This window comes from Panthera pardus, unplaced genomic scaffold, assembly GCF_024362965.1.
Source record: "Panthera pardus isolate Hobbes unplaced genomic scaffold, ASM2436296v1 HiC_scaffold_22, whole genome shotgun sequence".
In the NCBI taxonomy this organism is placed as follows: Eukaryota; Metazoa; Chordata; class Mammalia; order Carnivora; family Felidae; genus Panthera; species Panthera pardus.
The window spans coordinates 58066481-58089798 of NW_026526788.1; the positions used below are offsets into that span (position 1 = coordinate 58066481).

At 42.4% G+C, this 23318-nt stretch overlaps 1 protein-coding gene across 1 annotated transcript in view; it reads right to left on the reverse strand.

Annotated features, from left to right (window-relative positions):
* Positions 1-22762, reverse strand: part of DNMBP (dynamin binding protein) — a 112033-nt gene extending 89271 nt beyond the window's left edge. The window contains exons 1-2 of the mRNA XM_019459117.2: positions 22632-22762; positions 2489-2624 (exon numbers count right to left, since the gene is read on the reverse strand). The gene's annotated coding sequence lies outside the window, so the exon portion shown is untranslated. The remainder of the gene's footprint in view (positions 1-2488; positions 2625-22631) is intronic.
* Between the last annotated feature and the right edge of the window lie 556 nt (positions 22763-23318).

A 23318-nucleotide genomic window follows, 5' to 3' on the forward strand; every position in this document is an offset into this window, starting at 1 on the left:
AATGTGGTGGTGGCGACAGTACGTGATTTCCAAGACTAATTCGTGAGAACACTCGGGCAGCCTTATGGAGAGGCTCGCATGATGAATAATGAGGCCTCCTGCCAATAGCTATTTGAGATCTTAAAAGGAGAGCTGAGAGCCCCAGTCAAGATTTCAGATTAGGACAGCCCCAGACAATATCTTGATGGCAATTCATGACAGACTCTGAACCAGAAACATCCAGTTAAGCCACTCTTGAATTCCCAACCCACAGAGACTGTAAGACAATAAATGCTTATTGTGTTAAGCCATTAATTTTGAAGAAAATCTGTTACACAGCAATAAATAATTGGTACAATTATTATAAACCCTGATAATACAATGCCATTTTTGTTATAAATAATCAGTTGTCCTTTAAATAAAGAAGGAAAAGTCTTTCACATTTGCCTATATAATTACCATTTCTAGTGCTCTTTATTCCTTTCTACAGATCTGAGTTTCTTTCAGGTATCATTTCCCTTCAGCTAAAGAACATCCGTTAGCATTTCTTGCAATATTAAGTCTCCGGGCAACAAATTCTCTCAGCTTTAGTTTATTTGAAAATGTTTTTATTTCACTTCCATTTCTGGAAGGTATTTTTGCTTCCAGTATAATATTTTGGATTGACAGTTTTGTTTTTCTTCTTTCAAACTTTAGAGACGTTGTTCCACTGTCTTCTGCCAATTTCAGATAAGAAGTCAGCTATCATTATTACTTTTGTTCTCTGTACATATCTTTTTACTTTGACTACTCTTAAGATTTTTGGGGCGCCTGGGTGGCTTGGTGGGTTAAGCGTCCGACTTCGGCTCAGGTCACGATCTCACGGTCCGTGAGTTTGAGCCCCGCGTCGGGCTCTGTGCTGACAGCTCAGAGCCTGGAGCCTGTTTCAGATTCTGTGTCTCCCTCTCTCTCTGCCCCTCCCCTGTTCATGCTCTGTCTCTCTCTGTCTCAAAAATAAATAAACGTTAAAAAAAAATTTAAAAAAAAAGATTTTTGTTTTTATCTTTGGTTTTCAGCAGGTGAGTACAATGTTCTCAGGTGTTGTTTCCTTCATATTTACTGTCTGAGGTTCACTGAGGTTTTGGGACTTGTGGGTTGATGTCTGTCACTAAATTTAGGGAAACTGTGGTCATTATTTCTTCACATATTTCTTCCTCGTCTTTCCTCCTATCTTTATGGGACTCCAATTAGATATATGTTAAACTACTTGATATTGCCTCACAGTCACTACAGCTTTGTTATCCCCTAGCTCCAATCTTTTTGCTCTTGGCTATTCAGTTTAGATTCAGTTTATTTAGTTCATTGGACTCTTTCTTCTGCATGTCTCTCCTGCTGTCATGAATCCATCCAGTTAATCTTTATTTTAGCTATTGTACTTTTCCATCTGGAAATCTAGAATTTCCATCTGGCTCTTTTTAATAGTTCCATTTCTCTGCCAGTGCTCCCCATATATTCATTAATTATGCCCATCTTTTCTTTTAAATATCTGAACACATTTATATCAGCTGCTTTAAATTCCTTGTGTGCTAAATCCATCACCTGGACCATCATAGGATGTGTTGTATGTTTTCTCCATAGGATGGGTCACATTTTTGCTTGTCATAGTTTCACTTCTTTGTGCTTTTGTAATTTTTATTGTATGCTAAGTATGGTGGATGATATGTTGTACACAGTCTGGATTATGTTGTATTCCTTTAATGGGTGTTGAATTTTGGTTTGACAAGCAGTTAAATTACTGGAAGTTCCTCTTGATCCTGATAGGTTTGGTTTTATGCCATGTCAGGTGGGTTTATTTTGGTTCTGTCCCTAGTCTTAAGGTACAGCCTTTACTCTAGGGTATTTTTTTTTAAGTTTATGTATTGGGGGGGGGGAGGGGCAGAAAGAGAAGGAGAGAGAGAGAATCCCAAGCAGGCTCCAGACCATCAATGCAGAGCCCGATGCAGAGCCTGAACTCACGAATCATGAGCTCACGACCTGAGCCAAAGTCGAATGCTTCATGGACTGAGCCACCAGGTGCCCCTACTATAGGGTATTGTACTCACTCCTAAAGCTGTCCTATCTGGGATCCCAAATTCATACCTTAAATGCTCATCAAGTTCTCTCACTCTGGCTGGACTAGAACACCAACATTTCTGAGCACTGTGCACCCTCAGGTGTCTTTGTTCACTTCTCAGCCCCACAGCAGCCACTCCGCATCAGGTCTCACAGAGTCTTCCCTGTGCATGCCCAACCTGACCCTTGGCCAAGGAACTGAGGTAAATACCCCAGCAGATTCCTGCCCCCTACACCTATATGCTGCTCCCTCTCCTCCTGTACCCTGTTCTACAATTCAGCCCTTTTGGTAGCCCTAAACTCCGAGTTCTTCCTCCTCTGTTCAGGGAGCCCATTGCTCTCACTTGAGTGCCACCTCCCTGGGCTGTAATTGGGAAAATGTTCCCAGGCAAAGAGCCAGGGTGAATACGGGACTCACCTGGTGTTTCCTTTCTTCCCAGGATCACAGACCTGCGCTGCCTATTGCCTGATGCCTGAAAACAGCTGCCTCCTGTGTTTTCCCAGTTTTAGAGTTGTTTACAGTGAGAATATAAGTCTGATACCGGTTTTTCCATCTAGGAGAGAAAGGACAGAGGCGTTTCATAGCATTTTGTATTCGCAAATGTTTCATATTAAACTTCTTGAGTTCATAGAGTACCTTTTTTTTTAACTCTACATTTTAAACTCTCTGAATTTTGTATATGTGAATAGTAGGATTTTCCATAATATTAGGAAGCAACCACTGTAGCCTAAAGATACAGCTCCCCCTCCAGTTTTCTACTGTGTAGATCCAGGAATCTCTCTGATACTACTGGGTGCAGGGAAGGAAGGACTCCAATGATACCTAAAATTAAAGTTGCCAACAACCAGGTGGAAGAGAACTTGGGATAGGTAAAATATGACTTAGATAAATAAAGAAATATTTACTGTCTTTACACCATAGTGCTGTGACTTAAAATTGATAGCAGTAACACAGAAAACTAGTATTGTGAATCAGTGGAGCACCATAATTCACAATTTGTTCCAATCCTCTAACAACATCTTTGACACCTTTTAGTCATTTCTATACCCATGTCTATTTGCTTCTGTATTCATGCCTTGTCCAGCTATTTCTTTTTTTTTTTTATAAATTTTTTTTAATGTTTATTTATTTTTGAGACAGAGACAGAGCATGAACAGGGGAGGGGCAGAGAGAGAGGGAGACACAGAATCCGAAACGGGCTCCAGGCTCTGAGCTGTCAGCACAGAGCCCAACGCGGGGCTCGAACTCATGGACCATGAGATCGTGACCTGAGCCGAAGTCGAACGCTTAACCAACTGAGCCACCCAGGTGCCCCATTGTCCAACTATTTCTTGTACTTATAATACTCTTGTTGATCAAATTGCTGTTCAAAATTCATCACCTTCTTGGGGCACCTGGGTGGCTCAGTTGGTTGAGCATCCAACTTCGGCTCAGGTCACGATCTCATGGTCCGTGAGTTCGAGCCCCGCGTCGGGCTCTGTGCTGACAGCTCAGAGCCTGGAGCCCGCTTCAGATTCTGTGTCTCCCTCTCTCTCTGCCCCTCCCCTGCTCATGCTCTGTCTCTGTCTCAAAAATAAAAAAATAAAAATAAATTCATCACCTTCTTTATAACAGAATTACAGCTCCATACTCTTTGCTGTGTGACTATACAGTGCCTCCCACTGTGGGCAGAGTATAGTTGCCTGTCACATTTTTGTTGGACTGGCCATGTGACTTGCTTTGAGAGTGCCAATGTAGAGAATATGAGCAGAAGCTTTACACCATATTGTACGATTTGGTCTGTCCCCTTGTGCTCTAATACCCACCAAGAGAAGAGCATGCCCTGGGAAGTTACTGCCTCTTCAGACAGGGCCCCAGAGGGAAGACAAGGGGAAAGAGACTTGAACCCAAATGAAAGCCTTTTGAATTCTACCTGGTCCAGCCTAGATTAGCCAAACTGTAGCCAGAGACCCATGAGAATGAAAGTAAATGGTTGTTGGTATAAACCACTGAGACTTTAAAATTATTTGTGGCACAGCCAAAAAAAAAAAAAAAAATTAAATTAAAAACATAAAAAAAGGACACAATATAGATGCTAGATGTTTTGACTGGACCGGCAGGGCACCTCACTCTTCCATCAAACACACTTAACTCTTAATCATCTAGATAAAATCCTGGTATCTTTTATGATCCAACTTAAATAATACCTCCTCTATGAAGCCTATAGGATTAGACCTTATCTCCTCTACACTCTACAGGGCAAAGAATCTTGTGTCTATTTTATTCATTGATATAAATCAAGCACCTAGAGCACTGCCTGGTACACAGAAGGCCCTCCATAAATATTTGCAGAATGGATGATATAACACACTAAACTGTTTTAAGTTCTATATCAAAATATATAGTCATGACATGATACTCTACATGGAAAACCCGACAGACTCCACCAAAAGTCTGCTAGAACTGATACATGAATTCAGCAAAGTTGCAGGGTACAAAATCAATATACAGAAATCGTCTGCATTTTTATACACCAATAATGAAGCAAAAGATAGAGAAATAAGGAATCTAATCCCATTCACAATTGCACCAAGAATCATAAAATACCTAGGAATAAACCTAACCAAAGATGTGAAAGATCTCTATGTTCAAAACTATAGAAAGCTTATGAAGGAAATTGAAAAAGATACAAAGAAATGAAAAACATTCCATGCTCATGGATTGGAAGAATAAATATTGTTAAAATGTGAATACTACCCAAAGCAATCTACACATTCAATGCAATCCCAATCAATTTGCAAGAGCATTCTTCTCAAAACTAGAACAAGCAATCCTAAGATTTGTATGGAACCACAAAAGACCCTGAATAGCCAAAGTAATATTGAAGAAGAAAACCAAAGTGGGAGGCATCACAATCTCAGACTTCAGCCTCTACTATAAAGCTGCAATCATTAAGACAGTATGGTATTGGCACAAAAACAGACACATAGACCAATGGAATAGAGATCCCAGAATTGGATCCACAACTGTATGGCCAACTAATCTTTGACAAAGCAGGAAAGAGTATCCAGTGGAAAAAAAGACAGTCTCTTTAACAAATGGTGCTGGGAGAACTGGAGAACAACATGCAGAAGAATGAAACTAGACCACTTTCTTACAACATTCACAAAAATAAACTCAAAATGGATGAAGGACCTGAATATGAGACAGAAAACCATCAAAACCCTAGAGGAGAAAGCAGGAAAAAAACCTCTTTGACCTCAGCAACAGTAATTTCTTACATGACACATCTCCAAAGGCAAGGGAATTAAAAGCAAAAATGAACTATTGGGACCTCATGAAGATAAAAATCTTCTGCACTGCAAAGGAATCAATCAACAAAATTAAAAGGCAATTGACGGAATGGGAAAAGATATTTGCAAATGACATACTGGATAAAGGGCTAGTATCCAAAATCTATAAAGAACTGACCAAACTCCACACCCGAAAAACAATCCAGTGAAGAAATGGGCAAAAGACATGAATGGACACTTTTCTAAAGAAGACATCCAGATGGCCAACAGGTACATGAAAAGATGCTCAACATCACTCCTCATCAGGGAAATACAAATCAAAACCACAATGAGATACCACCTCACGCAGGTCAGAGTGGCTAAAATGAACAAATCAGGAGACTATAGATGCTGGCAAGGATGTGGAGAAACAGGAACCTTCTTGCACTGTTGGTGGGAATGCAAACTGGTGCAGCCACTCTGGAAAACAGTGTGGAGGTTCCTCAAAAAATTAAAAATAGATCTACCCTATGACCCAGCAATACCACTGCTAGGAATTTACCCAAGGGATATAGGAGTACTGATGCATAGGGGCACTTGTACCCCAATGTTTATAGCAGCACTTTCAACAATAGCCAAATTATGGAAAGAGCCTAAATGTCCATCAACTGACAAATGAATAAAGCAGATATGGTTTATATATACAATGGAATACTACTTGGCAATGAGAAAGAATGAAATCTGGTCACTTGTAGCAACGTGGATGGAACTGGTGGGTATTATGCTAAGTGACATAAGTCAGGCAAAGAAAGACAGATACCATATGTTTTCACTCATATGTGGATCCTGAGAAACTTAACAGAAGACCAGGTGGGAGGGGAAGGGGGAAAAAAAGTTATGGAGAGGGAGGGAGGCAAACCATAAGAGACTCTTTTTTTTAAATTTTTTTTTAACGTTTATTATTGAGAGACAGAGAGACACAGAGTGTGAGCGGGGGAGGGATAGAGGGGGAGACAGAATCTGAAGTAGGCTCCAGGCTCTGCGCTGTCAGCACAGAGCCCGATGCGGGGCTTGAACTCACAAACTGCAAGATCATGACCTGAGCCGAAGTTGGTCGCTTAACCAACTGAGCCACCCAGACACCCCTAAGAGACTCTTAAATACTGAGAACTGAGGGTTGATGGGGGGTGGGGGAGAGGGGAAAGTGGGTGATGGGCATTGAGGAGGGCACCTGTTGGGATAAGCACTGGGTGTTGTATGGAAACCAATCTGACAATAAATTATATTTAATGAAAAAAACCCCCAAAATATATAGTCACATTCCCGATAATCATGCTATTCTTTCCCACAGAGCTCTATGGGATCTCACAGGCCTCACTTCCAGGTTAAGGAGGTTGGGCTTTTAGGTACTTGGAAGCATCTGGAATGTCTGAGTAGGCAAGCAGAGTGCTTAGAATCAGAATTGGTTGCAAGTGACTGAGTATCCCCAAATAAAAGAGAAAAAGGTGATGTGTCTGTATGTACATATAAATTTTTTTAGATGAAGACAAAGGTAGTCTAAGAAAAATAATTCTGGTTGTTTCTCTTCATATTTTTTTTTAAGAAAGAGGTTTATTAAGTTGTAATTCACATATATATAATTCATCCACTTAAAGTGTACAATTCAATGGATTTTAGTATATTCCCAAAGTTGCAACCTTCACTGTTATCAATTTTAGAACACTTTTTTTTTTTTTTTTTTACAAAGGGACTAAAGTGTGAGCAGGGGAGAGGGGCGGGGGGGAGAAGGAGGGAGGGAGAGAGAGGGAGAGAGAGAGAGAGAGAGAGAGAGAGAAAGAAAGAAAGAAAGAAAGAAAGAAAGAAAGAAAGAAAGAAAGAAAGAAAGAAAGAAACAGACAGAATATCCTAGGGAGGCTCCATGCTCAGGGCAGATCCTGATGCAGGACTCGATCCCCCAACGCTGGGATCACGACCTGAGCCAAAATCAAGAGTCAGATGCTCAACCAACTGAGCCACCCAGGAGCCCCCATCTTCATTATCTTAAAAAGAAACTCCATACTCATTAGCAGTCACTTCCTATTTCCCACCAACAGTCTTCCCACCCTCTCCACCCCACCTCCAGCCCTAGGCAACCAGTAATTTACACTCTGTAAATTGCTATTCTATAAATACTCTGTATAGATATGCCTCTTCTGGACATTTCATATAAATGGAATCATACAATATGTGGTCTTTTGTGACTGGTTTCATTCAGCATAACGTTCTCAAGGTCCTCTTGTCATTTTCAAATGTAGATATGATCCCATTAAAACATATGTAATAATTAAGAGCACAGACTACAAAGTCAGACTGCCCAGGTTTATTTATTTATCTTTAAACTTTTTTTTTTTTTTAACGTTTATTTATTTTTGAGACAGAGAGAGACAGAGCATGAACGGGGGAGGGTCAGAGAGAGGGAGACACAGAATCTGAAACAGGCTCCAGGCTCTGAGCTGTCAGCACAGAGCCCGACGCGGGGCTCGAACTCACGGACCGCGAGATCGTGACCTGAGCCGAAGTCGGCCGCTTAACCGACTGAGCCACCCAGGCGTCCCACAGACTGCCCAGATTTATATCCTATCTCCATCCCCTATTAGAATTATATGATTTAAGGTGAGTTACTCAACTTCCCTGTGCCTTAATCTCCTCATCTGTAAAATGGATATAATAATAGAACTTGCCTCATAGGGTCATAGTGAAATTGAAATGAGTTAATAGGTAAAGCACTTAGAATAGTACCTTACACATAGTAACCATTATACTGATGTTGGCTGCTATTATTATTATCTGTGTTAAAGAGAAGGGGATCATGGATAAATATTCTTCTCAAAATCTTTTTCATAGCTTTGGGATATGTTTTGGTATATTGTAGGGTTGAAAGTAAGTGTCTCCGTAGGAAGAAATGGGGAATGACTACTAATGAGTACAGAATTTCTTTTTTAGGGTGAAGCAAACGTTCTTGGATTAGATAGTGGTTATGGTTGCATAATTTATGAATACACTCCAAAAAAACATATTCAATCATACACTTTAAGAGGGTGAATTTTATAGTTTCTGAATGGTTATCTCGATTTTTACAATTGTCTTTCCTATTTCCAAAATTGCTACACTTGAAGCAAAATAGTGAAGGCATATATGAATATTCTGCCTTGAAAAAGGCTAGAAATTTAAATAGCTTCCCTACTCTGCCCATACACCACTTTCCCCCACAGTTTTTCCTGTGCTTCATGTCTTAAAAATGTTCTATATTTGTGTTTTATACCTGCTATGAACTGCAGATGGTGGGTAAATAAACTGTGTTTGATTACATGGACCTTACTGGGCAGAGCTACAAAAAAGAGCAAATTTAAAAAGAGAAATCATACTAACTTGTATTAAGTAGTAACCACATCATAACAGTTAAGAGCTCAGACTCTAAAATTAAAGAGAATTATGTTCGATTTCTGGTTCCACCATTTGTCAAGCTATGTACGTGGGGCAAGTTACTTAAAGAACTCTGAACCTTAGTTTCCTCATGAGTAAACTGAAGATAATAATAGTAATTTATTTTATAGGGTGTTAGGAGGATTAAGTTTAATCATGTAGATAAAACATTGAATACACTTCCTGGCAAATAGTATGTACTCATAGATTTTGTAAATGTCAGCTATGAGCAGGATGATGATGATGATGATGATGATGATGATGATAATGAAGGACGAGGAGGGGTAAGAGAACCATCATCACTCAAACTGACTGTAACATGAAAAAGACAGAGGAGGCAGCAACTTGGGGGGGGGGGGGGGGGGCGGGAGGGCTCACTGCCCAAAATTGCTACAATCTTCTTGAGAAGGGGGAACAATGTGATTCTGTGGTTACTGGTCACAAGGACAAAGCAACTGACACCCCCTCTACTCTAAGCTCTAAATGAGCTGTGTATTCACAACAGACCCACAAGGATTTGGCAGCAGTTTATGAACGAGATCCCTGCATATGGGTCCAAGCAAACCTTTGCCAAATGCCTTCCAGGGATAGAAGAGGGATGTGAAATTAATTTATTTACTCTTCTAAAAAAAATCCTGAACTTCTAGAGGCATCACTGACACTAAATCCTTCAAATACATCAACCTTTTAAAAATTGCTCTTTGGGGGGCACCTGGTTGAGCAACCGGCTCTCGATTCTGGCTCAGGTCGTGATCTCACCGTTCGTGCTCCCACGCTGACATTGCAGAGCCTGCTTGGGATTCTCTCTCTTCCTCTCTCTCAAAATATAGAAATAAGCATTAAAAAATTATTTAAAAATTGCTCTTTGGGGCTGAAATGACCAAGTTTGAGATTGCCATTGCCCTACTTTAGACTCTCACCACCTTTCCTTTGGGACTACTGTGACATCTTCCTAACTGGTTCCCTACCAGTCTCGTCTCCTGTTCTAGTTTCCACACTGTGACTACGATTCTCTTTTTAAACACATAATTCTATCAGTCTCTGCTGCTTGAAGTTCCACAAGGGATTCCCAATCATCACTTGTGGAAGTATCTAAAACTCCTCTGCAGACTGTACAAAGCTCTTCGTGACCTGGTCCCCGCTCACAAGTTCAGCCTCATTTCCAGACACGCTCCACCGCCCATATACCCTAAACTCTAGCCTCACTAAAATGCTGGCAGCACTCTGCAAGTCACTACAGTTTTACAACACACATTATTACAATCTAATAATCTACAGCTTGCTTTTCAAACACATGATCTCATGTATGTGTTGTTGCCATCTGCGATCAGATGTGAATGTGAGGTGCTTATTTTTATTGCTACTTGACCACCGCAAGGAACAACAATCAGTAAACTATCAAATCGCTCTGATTAACACTTTAATTGTGAATAATAAATATGCTTTACTTTGTTAGTTTTTAGAGTCACCAGAAGAGTAAAAAGACCAAGCCTAACTTGCACCTACAGAGTGTAATAGAGTCTGAACATTCTGGTAAAAGCACAGAGATTCATTCCTTTATTATCAATGCCTGAAAGCACACCTCTTAAAATAAGCAGGTAGCCTTATAATAGTTACTTAAAATACTTAAATTGATTACATGCCTTTCTCATTCTGTGTTTAAGATTTTTAGCCTTGTTTTATTAACCATTTGGCTTTGAAACCAGATGAAAATATTGACACTGAGATACTGTATTCTTACAATCTTCAAGTCACTGAATACATAAATCCAAGCACCGCTTCGTACTTCCACGATATTCATTCCTTGTACTTTAATACTGACTCACTGCCCTACAGAACTATCACAGGCGACTAGCAGCTCAAGGCAGCAAGTCTACAAGAAAAACGAGACAAAACTGGACTTCTTCATGTCTACAGTGGTCCAGCTTTCATAATTACTAAACAACACCAACGACACCTAGGCGGCAGCAGCAAGAAGTAATGAAAACTCTGGTTTTGGAAAATGTATACACTAGTATATGCCACAGTCCCGCTAGCTGCTCGAGAATACAGGACCCCAACAGCCACTAACCAACGTCTGGTTTTAATGTAAACTCATTCTCCTCCTACTGACCCTTAGGGGATTCTGTTTCCTGATAAGCAGATCTAAACTGTAAGACAATAATATCCCAAGGAGGTTCTGGCACTGAGCCCCAGAAATCCTTAAAGCAACAAACACTGTCTAAAAGAAGAAAAGCAGACTACTCACTGCCTTCGCCGTTCTCTCCACTAACTCTAGGGAACACAGAAATGCCTTGCCAATTAGAAGTTATAAAATTCTTTCTGAGGCTAAATGTTTTGAAATATGGAGAGTCTGTTGATAACATCATTCCCTGTCACCTGGGATGTTTTGGAAGACTCCTCAGACATTACCTTTGGGCCAGACCAAGCAGTATGTGGGCCAGTGAATCCTTTCTATTTCTGGAAGCTGAATAACTTGGAATCTCCTGTAGTGACTGACAGATTAAAAGGGTAACTTAACTGACATTAGGTCAATAAAGTTAAGTAAAAAACCATTTTAAAAATCCAGAATGTGGGAAACTAGAAGATAAAAGCCCAGTTTCTTCAATAAAATAAACTGTAACTAAAAAATTAAAGTGAAAAAGTAAGGAGGACTTATCAATTAAAAACCACCTAAGAAACACAGTCATTAAATGCAGTATGTGCCCATTTCTTGGATCCTGATTCAAACAAGTCAATTGTTTAAAAAATTGAAACAAATGAGGAATTTTAATTTATTTTTTTAATGTTTATTTATTTTTGAAGGAGAGAGAGACAGAGTGTGAGCAGGGGAGGGGCACAGAGAGGAAGACACAGAATCCGAAGCAGTCTCTGTGTCTTCTGAGCCACCCAGGCGCCCCTCATTTTTGCAAATCTTAAATACTTCCTGAGGAGAAAGGTTGAAAAGCCAAAGCACGCTACCCAGATGGAAAGTTTCAGAGCCCATCCTTTCTGAGGTGCCACCTGCTCTGTCTGCAGCAGTTGGTGCAGGATCTGGAGAGGAGCCCCCACAGAGGGGTTCAGGCTCCAGGAAAAATCTTCCCGTGCTCTCCACAACCCAGAGCACTGGTGAATAAATAACATGGCATGCGTGAGAAAAGGACAGTCCTCAATAACCCTGAGATTGTGTGTCACTTCTTGTCTTCAGTTACCTGCTTACCTGAGGCCTACTACATATGGCATGCTGGTTAAGAGCACGGGCTTTGGGTTGGGTGGCTCAGTCGGTTAAGCCTCCGACTTCATCTCAGGTCATGATCTTGCGGTTCATGGGTTCGAGGCCCGCATTGGGCTCTGTGCTGACAGCTCAGAGCCTGAAGTCTGCTTCGGATTCTGTGTGTGTGTCTCTCTCTCTGCCCCTCCCCCAGTAGTGTTCTTTCTCAAAAATAAATAAACATTAAAAAAAAAAGAGCATGGGCTTTGGAGATAGATACAGGTCTGAGATTCTAGCTCTTACCACTTAAAAGCAGTATAACTTCAGGGCAAGTTTCTCAACCAATTTTTTTTTTTTCTTTAAGTAGGCTCCACACCCAATGTGGGGCTTGACCTCAAAGCCTTCACATTAAGAGTCACATGCCCTACCGACTGAGCCAGGCAGGTGCCCCTCTCAACCAATCTGTACCTTAGTTTCTCCATATGTATGATGACAATTACACTGGCACCTTCTTATAAAACCATTGTAAAGATTAAATGAGGATATATTTTTTGGTATGGTGACTGGCTAAAATATTAGCTGCCATTATGATATTAGTATTGCTGTTTTATATGCCTTCCCTTTCATTTGAATTCAGACTGTTAGTGAAACCCAGTAAAGTAAAAGATGAAATATTCACAATTGTATTTTTTTACTGTTTAGTTTTGAGAGAGAGAGAGAGGGAGAATGTGGGGGGGAGAGGCAGAGAGAGGGGGAGGGAAACAGAGGATCAGAAGCATGCTCTGCACTGACAGCAGACAGCCTACTGTGGGGCCTGAACTCACAAACCATGAGATCATGACCTGAGCCAAAGTTGGACATTTAACTGACTGAAACACCCAGGCACCCCCATAATTATAATTAATAGTATACTTCTTGCTATCATTATTGCTGTAGAAAAGAAAGCTGATGAATGATGAGAGTAGGAAATGGGGACATAAAAGTAAATATATATATAGATTTGGATCAGACTTGAGGGCCAGGCAGTGGTTTAAGATTTATTGGGGGGAACAGTGGGTAACAAGTATTGAACACTACAGTAATAAACAAAAGCAGTATTTCAGGACAATGAGTCAGAAAATGGTCTGTACAAGACAAACTGGGTCTGTGACACTGGCCTCCAGGGCAACACTGTGATGCATTTGCGGCAACTTTTTTTAGCGCCCTATACTGTGCTACCACCAATATAATCTGAGGTCTCGCTTTATAACAAAGTAACCAGGTATATGCGACATGAGTGTTCATCATGACAATCCTGAACTGGATCCAGAAATGGCAGAAACGCCAAAAGGTTTCTGCGTTCCTGGGGATGGGAGGGCAGAATAAACTAGAAAGTGGGAGGACATGAGGCGTGAGGCTGGGGAGTTCAGCACAGGCCGACACATCCATTGCAACTTTTCCTGCTGATGGGGCAGATCATTTATCCTAAGAGAATCACCTCATGAAAACAATGCAGGGTGTGTGCCCGACCCACAACCCATGGCTAGAACGTCAGCACTGATTATTCTCTCCGGGGCCCTCCTCCCACCATGTGCTTGTCAGCAACACGGACACCCACACTCCACTCTCAGAAACCCTACACTCCACAAGAACTGCTGAAACAGGGGTAGAAAAATTAGCTCTGTGGCTGGTTGAAGGTTACGTACGCAAGGTCAAGGAGGAAACGGGGATTCTACTGGCTTATTGGACCCATGTATTTAAAGGAGGCCGAGAGGACTTTCTTTCCTCACCCCTCCCTTAGATTTCCTTGCTGTGTATCACAGAGCTGCCTCTTTACAGACTGATTCATTTTACGGCTTCCATTTGTTGAGAGCACACTATGTGCCGGCCACCTGCCTGGGATTTATCAGTGAACAAAAGAAGATCCCTGCCATTGAAGGACTTCCTCCTTGAGGGATGGGGAAGGCAGACAGCACTTTAGGAAATGACAGGTGTTAGGTAGGACAAAATGAAAAACAAAACCAAAAAATAGTAGACAAAGTGATGGGGAGTAAGAAGGGGAGGGCAGTTGGATGTGGAATCTTTCAGCTAACAGGAATGTTAACCTGGAAATTCTCACTTCCTGCTATTTATTACCACTCCCTCACCACTCAGCACATAGCAGGTGATGAGGGAAACAAGACAGCTGTATTGGGTTTATTTCAGAGTCAAAAGAAGATAAATTACAACTATATTCTCCATATTTTTCTTTTCCGAAAATGGCCTAAAGAAGGAAAGTCCTAAATGAACCGAAGCAAAGTGACATCAGACAGACTTCTCCCCTTCTCCTGCGCCAAGTTAGTCTTCGGTCTATCAGCATTTGGGCTTCAACTGCCCCATATTCGGAGAGTGAGACTGGGCTCTCTGTGCACAATGGCTCCCCCAGGCATAGCCTGTTCAGAATTTCTAAGTAACCAGCATGCATTTACTTCACCCCATAAGTTACTCCTATCTTTTTGCCTTTTTTCAGAGGATCAATCAAAGCGACAAGAGTTGACGGCCTAACCTTGAAAGAGGAAGGGGGATACAGTTATATATAGCCCAAATTTAAGTGCATTCTCCTCCTCCACAAACACGTCCCCTCCTTCTGCCCCTCCCCCAAAAAAGGCCAGAGAGAGAGAAATAACCAACATTTTTCCAAGTTGGTGCTAAAAGTCAGGACGAAAGAATTGCTTTTCTATATTTCTGCAAATGTTCTACAATGAAGATGTATAGTTTTTATAATTGGGAAAAAATAGCTACTTAAAAAAGAAACCCAACCATATACCAAAAGAGATGGCCATGCCAATCAATTGCCCAACTCCCCAGGAGTTACGGTTGCCGAAGAGCTAAAGTATCTCAATAGCCTGCGAGATATACTTGGATAAGATTTATACCTGGAGTAGAGACGGATCCACAGAGTAAGCAAACTATAATTTTACAGGTCTTCTATTTACAATCATGCTGACGGCCCCAGCTGTGATGCTGAATATGGCTCTTTTTCCCATTCTTCACACCAGCTATTTAAATTCTGACTCTTAACAGGAGGAAAGGCTGATCTAATGGTGAAATAAGCTTATATTAGAAACATGAGATGTTTACCATAAATTTATATAAGTAGGGCTCAGAAGTACTGAAGACTCTTATTCCTCTTCTTTTGCTTAAAACGTAACCTTAGCATAGGCCTAGAGTCTGGGTACGCACCTTCCCGATGCCGTCTTAGCTCTTTGGAGACAAATCCTGAAAAAGTAGCTGATAAGGCTTAATGCTCATTTATGATGAAAACGTTCAATAAACTAGGACTAGAGGAGAACACCCTAACTTGACACAGGTACATCTAAAACCAGGGGTGCCTGGTGAAGATCCAACTCTTGATTTCAGCTCAGGTCATGATTCCAGGGTTGTGAGATTGAGCCCCATGTCAGGTTCTACAACAAGCATGGAGCCTGCTGAGATTCTCAGTCTCTCTCTCTCTCTCTCTCCCTCTACCCCTCACAGCCCAGCTCGTGCACTCTCTCTAAAAGGAAAAAAAAAGAGTCTGAAACCTAAAACAAATAATATATGAAGTGGAAAAACTTTAGACTCACTCTCTTAAAGACTGAAAACAAGACAAAGACACCACTAGCATAGCAACTATTTTGACATAGTCCTGGAAGTTGCAGCCAATGCAGGAATATAAAGTATAAGGATGGGAAAGAAGCAATAAAACTATCATTATTTTCAGAGCACCTAGGTGGCTCAGTTGGTTAAGTGGCCAACTCTTGATTTCAGCTCAGGTCATGATCTCGTGGTTTGTGAGTTCAAGCCCTACGTCGGGTTCTCTGCTGTCAGCATGGAGCCCACTTCATATTCTCTGTTTCCAGCTCTCTCTGCCCCTCCCCCACTCTCTCTTGTATGCACGTGCTCTCTCTCTCTCTCTCAAAAATAAAAAAACATTAAAAAACAACTATCATTATTTTCAAAGAATGTGATTAACTATGGCAGGGGGCGGGGGAGGGGGTGACCCAGAAATCAGCTATTTGTATGAGATGGGGAAGAAAGGCTGTCAGATACAAGATCATACAATAATCAACACCATTTCTCTTAAACTACCCATAGCCAAATAGGAAATAATAATGGAGACATGATTCACAATAGCAACAAAAACTAGGAAGTATTTAGAAATTAGTTTAACCAAAAATGCCCCCCTAGACTCTTATGGAGAAAAATTTTAATTTCTAATAAAGGATTTAAAAATGAGTTGATGAAGTATTTAGGGATAAAAAGGCAACTAACTCAAATGGGTCAGGAAAAAAAAAACATGCATAGAAATACAGCAGAGGGAGTAATAAAGCAAATATGGCAAAATGCTAACTTTTGGTACATCTAGGTAAGGAATATACAGGAGATCTTTGTACTAACCTTAGAACTGTTCTGTTAGTTTTAAATTTTTTCCAAATAAAACAGAATTCTTTTTTTAAAAAAAGCTGAATAAATGGAGAGACAAATTACATGCTCTTGGAGGAAATGAGTTAATATCAAAAAGATGTCAAACCTCTCTGAAATAATTTATAAATTCAATGTAGTCCCAATAAAAATTTCTTAAAAATAAAATGTTTGAGGAACTTATAAACTTAATTCCAAATTTTATATGGGAAAATAATGGTCCAAGAATAGCTAATTAAACTTAAAAATGAAGAACAGAGACAGGACAGTTACCAGTCATGAGAACTTACTACAAAATCATTGCAATAAAACATAGAGCAATAACTGGCAAACTAATGGAACAGAAGAGAGGCTGAGAGACAGACCGGTTGTATCCATGGAAACCACTGATGAGAGACAGGGTACCACAATTCAATGGAGGAAAGCATGGATGTTCTTGGAGATATTATTGGAAATATTGCCTCATTAAATGAAGAGTAAGAGGACTGGATCCCTATCTAACATCACATGCAATGAGGGCTCTCGATGAGTTACAGAAATAGCTACTAAAAGGGACTTCTTAAAACTCCACAAGTATTAAACATGTCAAAGAATTTCTTTGATTACATCAGAATTAAGATTGTTTCTTTAAAAAAAAATTTTTTTTAACATTTGTTCATTTCTGAGAGAGAGAGAGAGAGACAGAGACAAAGAGCATGAGTGGGGGATCGCAGAGAGAGGAGACAGAAAAAGACAGTGCTGTCAGCACAGAGCCCGACACGGGGCTTGAATACACAGAGCACGAGATCATGACCTGAACCTAAGTTGGACACTTAACCAACTGAGCCACCCAATTGCCCCAGAATGTTTCCTGATCAAAAGACAACAAAGGCAAAATTAACAGCTGACCAAGGAGAAGACATCTGCAAAGTCTAAACGTGAACAATGCAGATAGCAACTCCAACAGAAAATGGGCAAAGATATGAATAGGCAATTTATAGAAGAAGCTATTATATATAAGAGATGTTTAAAATCCTTACTAACCAAAGAAACACCAATTAAAATGATAAGAGGTCACTTTGTATTTACAAGATGTACAGCTGGATAAAGCTTAGCGCTGTTGGGATGTGAGGGTATAGGAACCCTCCAACACTTCTGGCAGAAGAGAGACTGGGGCCACCACTGTGGAGGGGAATCTGGCACTATTTAATCAAATTCATTATATGCAAGCCCATTACCCTTCTGAGTATATACTCACAGCTTTATAAGCGGGCAGGTATGAAGATGCTCATGGCAGCAGTATATATGTCTTAGGGAGTAGGGATAACCTGAGTATCTATCACACAGACAGCAGATAAGTAAAATTGTGGTTTGAGCACACGGCATGGAGTATAAGACATCAGTCAAGAACAAAGAATTAGACGTGCACATAGAAACAGATGGATCTTCAAAACAGTACTTAGAGAAGAAAAGAAGTGAAATGAAATGCAACATTATAAATCGAAATACATATAAAACAAACATCACCACTTTGCAAGAGCCTATACGGACAAAAAGAAACACATGTGCATTAGAACAAGTACCTACGAGACACACGGTGAATGGGAAGGGGATAAGGGAGTTAAAAGCAAAAGAAATCTTTCAGACTCCTTGCATGTTAAAAAAGAATTCAATGACCTATGATAAATATAAAATTAGAATTGTTTCCTTCCCCAAAGTTTCCAACTTTCCTAACAACAAAAGCTACTTGGCTTGCCAGCTCTGTTGATGAGTAACAGCTCTTCATCCTTTTTCAAGCAGGAAGAGAAAATTCAGGGATCAGCAGAGTACTAAAGGGATCAGCAGAGATTATTCACGAAGCAGTGTTTTTGTTCTCATGACCTGACAACCTGACCGAAAAGACCTGATTACCTCTTGATTTGGAGTGATTCAGCTAAAGGCGGGTCAGAATCAAGTTTTCAGGTCATTTTGAAGCTATTTACTTTTAGAACCCCGTTGCAGGCAATCCCCTAGCCTCCCCAGAGAAATATTACATGCTACCTAAAATCTTAAAATTCTAGAGCTAGAAAGGACCTGGTTATTCTACAGATGAGGAAACTAAGGCCCTGAGAAGGGTTACGGTTTAGGGTCACACAGCTAGCATGAAAAGGAAGGCCTTCCTGACTCTGCCCTGTCCCCATTTTGTTCTCACCCAGCAGTCAGAGGGAGCCTGTCAAACTTAAGTCATCATGAGCAACTCTGTTCAAAACCCTCTACTGGCTTCTTCCCCCTCACTCAGAGTCAAGGCCAAAATCCTTACAATGGCCTACACTGATGTGCCCCTTCCCACTCCACCACCTCTCATCTGCTGCCGCTTTTCCCCCACCCACTTTGGCACTGCGTGGCCGCTACGCCTCGCCATCCCTCACGCATGCCAAACATGTGCAGCATCGGGGCCTGGAACTTGCTCATCCCTCTGTCCCCCCCACCCCCACCCTCACCCTCTCAATTCCTTCAAGTCCTAGATCAAAAGTGATCTTAGCAGAGGCCTCCTGCCCACCCCCTCACCCATAGACTTATGCTTTCCCACTTACACCTCTTTCAAGTTCTCCATAGCACTACGATCACGTGACAGTCTATCCATTCACATTTTTATCTGTCTGCCTCCACTCCACTAGAATTCTATGGCTTTGTTTCATTCACAGCTGTATCCCCAGCACCTAGAACAGTGCCTGGTGGACAGGGGTGCTCAATGAACATGTAGTGAATGAATCAACAAATCAGAACCAAAATCCAGGAGTTCAGACTTGAGACCCCCAGTGTGATGCCCTATTTGCTCCACCATGCTGCCTCAGTTTCGGTGGTTACATCCTTCAAGTTAGGAAGCCCTAAAATCTAAAAATGAAATAATACATTTTTGCTACTCTATGTTTATTTTATCTCCTGTGGCTGACTTTTATAGCATCAAGGATAAAGCACCCAACCAAAAGTTAACACCTTTGGTTTAAGGGCCCTTTTATTATAGAGCTGTTCTGTGATGCTGCTACTTTAGGTTTCTGCCTTTCCAGGTGAGAGACTAATATCTCATAATTTTTTTAAGTAAGCTCTATGCCCAATGTGGGACTTGAACTCACAACCCTGAGATCAAGAGTCACATGCTCTACCAACTGAGCCAGCCAGATGCCCCTGAAATCTCATCATTAACACCTGACCAACAAGACTACATTATCCAATCTTGAAAATTAGTTTATCCACATATCTTCCTAAGCTGAGCATAAGAAATTATTTAATATTAATTCGACGGTTGTTGTGAAACTTTTCATAAGTATTCTGAATGAATGCTCAGGACACTTTAGGTAAAAACCAATCCCAGTAGAGAATGTCAAAGCAGATAATCCCATTAACAATGCTATGTTGTAGGTAATAAATTGACTTCAGAAACAGGATAATAAACCTAGAGAATAGTTCAAGCCTTATACTGGGAATAGGCATGCAAGTTTCCATCTGCATTCCACTGTAGTTGTTTTTATCATTAAAAAGAAAATCCTCACAATGTAAAAACGATCTGCAATTTGAAACATCACTGAAGTATCTCAAATTTGAAAAGTAGCTTTTTGCTAATTTTAGCCCAATCCTGTAAAGTGGCAAGGTTGAGGGCAATAAGACATTTGAAGATTCACCATGCATCCTACGAAAGGATTTCCTTCTGAGGCAGAGATAAGTGAGTTTGCTGGCTCTCAAGGCTTCCTCGACTGCAGCCTCCAAGTACACAGGAGATAAAAACGTAAACGCAGTCCACTGAACCCTTTTTTCAGAACCAGAGTCTCAAGGAGTCTTGCACTATGTTCTAAAAATGAACGCCCACCCTTAGTGTTTAGGAGATCCTACATGGTGACTCAAGAATTAGGATTTGTCAGATTCTTTAAGGGGAGAAGAAGTGGTGTAAGTTCAAGCAATGCTTGAAGGAGGCTCTGAACTGCAATGTGGATGAAAGAGGAACGGGAAAGGGTCTCTGTGGGAAAGAGGGCCACTCAGAAGGAGCCAGAAAAAAAGGAAACAAGAAGTGGGAAAGGCTCTGCTTTAGGGCCACAAGGCAAAATAAAGAACTTGTACATATTTGGACAGATTGTCTATAAAGATTATTATATCTCAGCCGAAAATACACACAATAGGAGCACTACAGAAATGACATCTTATCACATTTCCTGAGGCAGAATGTTCTCAGTTTATTGCAAAAGTTATCTGTGCACCGCATACACCCCACTCCCAGGTCAGATTTTAGCTGTTGTCACAAAGCACCCCATTCCAGTCTCTGAACGTCAGTGAACACCGAAGTATCTGTAATTTTTAAACGCTTGATGCTTTTATTTTAAGCAATTCCATTCAGATCTGTGTGTTGAATCTCCTTTTCATTTGATTGATATGATTGATTTCTATGAACTGCACTATGGCTGAGAGGTTATTATGTATGGCATTTGGCACTGCTGAGATTAAAAAAGTAATCACAGGTTGTACATTATTTCTAAGAAACTGATGGTATCATACTGTTATTTATTTCAGATTTCTTTAAGGACCTTTCTTTGTTTGATTATATATCTTCCAATTAAAAAGCAGGACAGAGGGGCGCCTGGGTGGCTCAGTCGGTTAAGGGCCGACTTCGGCTCAGGTCATGATCTCGCGGTCCATGAGTTCGAGCCCCGCGTCGGGCTCTGTGCTGACAGCTCAGAGACTGGAGCCTGTTTCAGATTCTGTGTCTCCCTCTCTCTCTGACCCTCCCCCGTTCATGCTCTGTCTCTCCCTGTCTCATAAATAAACATTAAAGAAAATTTTTTTAAATAAAAAATAAAAAGCAGGACAGAAAAAAAATTGTCTTAAAGTAGGCATGTTTAATTTGGCTTGACACCTATTGAAATCATTTCAAAACGGAAACCTGTTCACATCAAATAAATTAAGCACCCAGGAAAAAAAAAAAGAAAAAGAAAAATCACTTTTCACTTCTGTAGGCCAATGCTGATAAAGTGACTTGTTTTATGAAAACTCTGTGTTGTCACAATGAGTGGCAGTTTCCAAATTAACACATAAAGTCAGGAGATGGAAACGGGCTAGAGATCCTTTAATTCAATAATTTAGAGAAACACAGGTGGGGAGGGATAAACTAACTCGCTCATCACCTGGAATCTATTCCTGTTGTGAGGGTCATCAACACAGCACTAACTGAGAACGCACACCTGTCCGGTGCCAGGGACTTCGTCTGCCAAATGCAACTAGGGGTTAATCAGTGCTACTCTCCCCCCTGGAACTCAGCTATTTCAAACAACTGGAGCTAAACTATGCTCAAACCCTAAACATTAAGTCTGCCACTGGCTTGCCACATACCACAGCATCACTAATTAGGTAAAGAAAGTGTTTCAACACAAGATCCGCAAATTACTGTAAAGTAGGCAAGTCACCGATATAACAGAATCACGTTGGGAGAGCCATTCATTATTGCCTGATGAAAATAAAGGATAATGAGGTTGCATTTAAAGCGGGGTGGGTTTTCTTCTTTTTTGCACTTAAAAACGAACTCTACACCCCAAGCATTCTCCACAGCACCTAATGTGCAGCAGACCTGACCAGTCTGTAACCCCAATATTCCTTTACGCAACTGACAGCACCGTCACCCTTTTCAAGGTTAAGCGCTTTGAGAAACTGATACCTGGTGGACGTCAGGACCTGCGGCAGGAATGCAGGTGTGCGCGGGTAACAGCAAAACTCCAGCATAACCAAACATGCATCTCTAGCCAAACAGGTCTTACTCTTGCCTCGGAAATCATCCCTCCCTGCCTCCCTGACACAGAATCACGGACTCCCATACCGACTGGATGGGACTCTGAGCAAGCCAGAAGATTTCTTCATCTGTAAAATCAGGGGGCTGGGCTAATGCCGAATTCTTTCCCAGCTCTCAAATTCCGCCTCATTGCCCGAGTGGCAGGGCGGTGCAGTGAAAAGAGCCCCGGGCTTGACACCGTTTAACGAGCCCACGGCCGCATCCCCTTGACTGCCGGCCGCCCAGCCTCTGCCACTCGCCGGGACCTCACAGGGCGGGACCCGACCCGGGCTCCGAGGAGGGCCGGCGCCCCCCACCCCCGTCCCCCGGGGGGCTCCCGGCCACGGCAGCGGCCGCCTCGGGGAAACGGGTGGCGCAGGCCGGACCGCGAGGCGCGTCCCTCGGGGTTCGGGTCCCCTCCGCCCGCCGCCCCGGGTCAGCGACTCGTGCTCCCCGCCCGGCCCTGACCTGCTCTCCGCCGCCCAGCGGTCCCTCGGCGCGGCGGGCAGCTGGCTGCGGCCGCCCGTCCCGGGCCGCTGTCACCTCCGCCCCTGGAAGCGGCGGGCGGGCCGATCCGGTGTGACTCAGCGCCGCCGCCCCGCCTCCCGCCTCCCCGCCTCCCGCCCCGGCTTCCGCCTCTCTCGGCCGCGCGGCCCTGGGGCGCCTCGGTCCCCGCGCGCCCACCTCCGGGAGCCCGCCCCGCGCTCGCGCCCCCTGCCGGCCCGCCCGCCCTGCGGCGTCAGAGGGGGCGGCGCTCCGAAGGCCTCTGGCCGGGGAAACTGAGGCACGCGCCGGCGCGGCCCGGGCGCCCGCCGCCTCCCAGGCGTTCGGCCCTGCGTGCGGCTCCGGCCCGGAGCGAGTCCCTCACCCCACCCGGCCCTTCAGCCTGGAAAAGAGGCGAAATGCCACTGAGGGAAGGCCCTTTCGGTTCCTGGCTGTGGTGGCGTCCTCTTTGCCGCCCCGAGGCAGTTTCCTTTATCACGTTACACAAGGTTGACGCGCGCCTCTGGCTGTCCCATTTTTCCCCTGAGGAAAGTCTCTCAGGACAACTCCGAGAATTTAAAAGCGAGGAGTAACACAATGTAAGGACTGGGCGGGGCTGAGAGACCGCTTTTAACTTGTTCGCGAATCCTCGCAGGATTCCCTTTGTGTGGT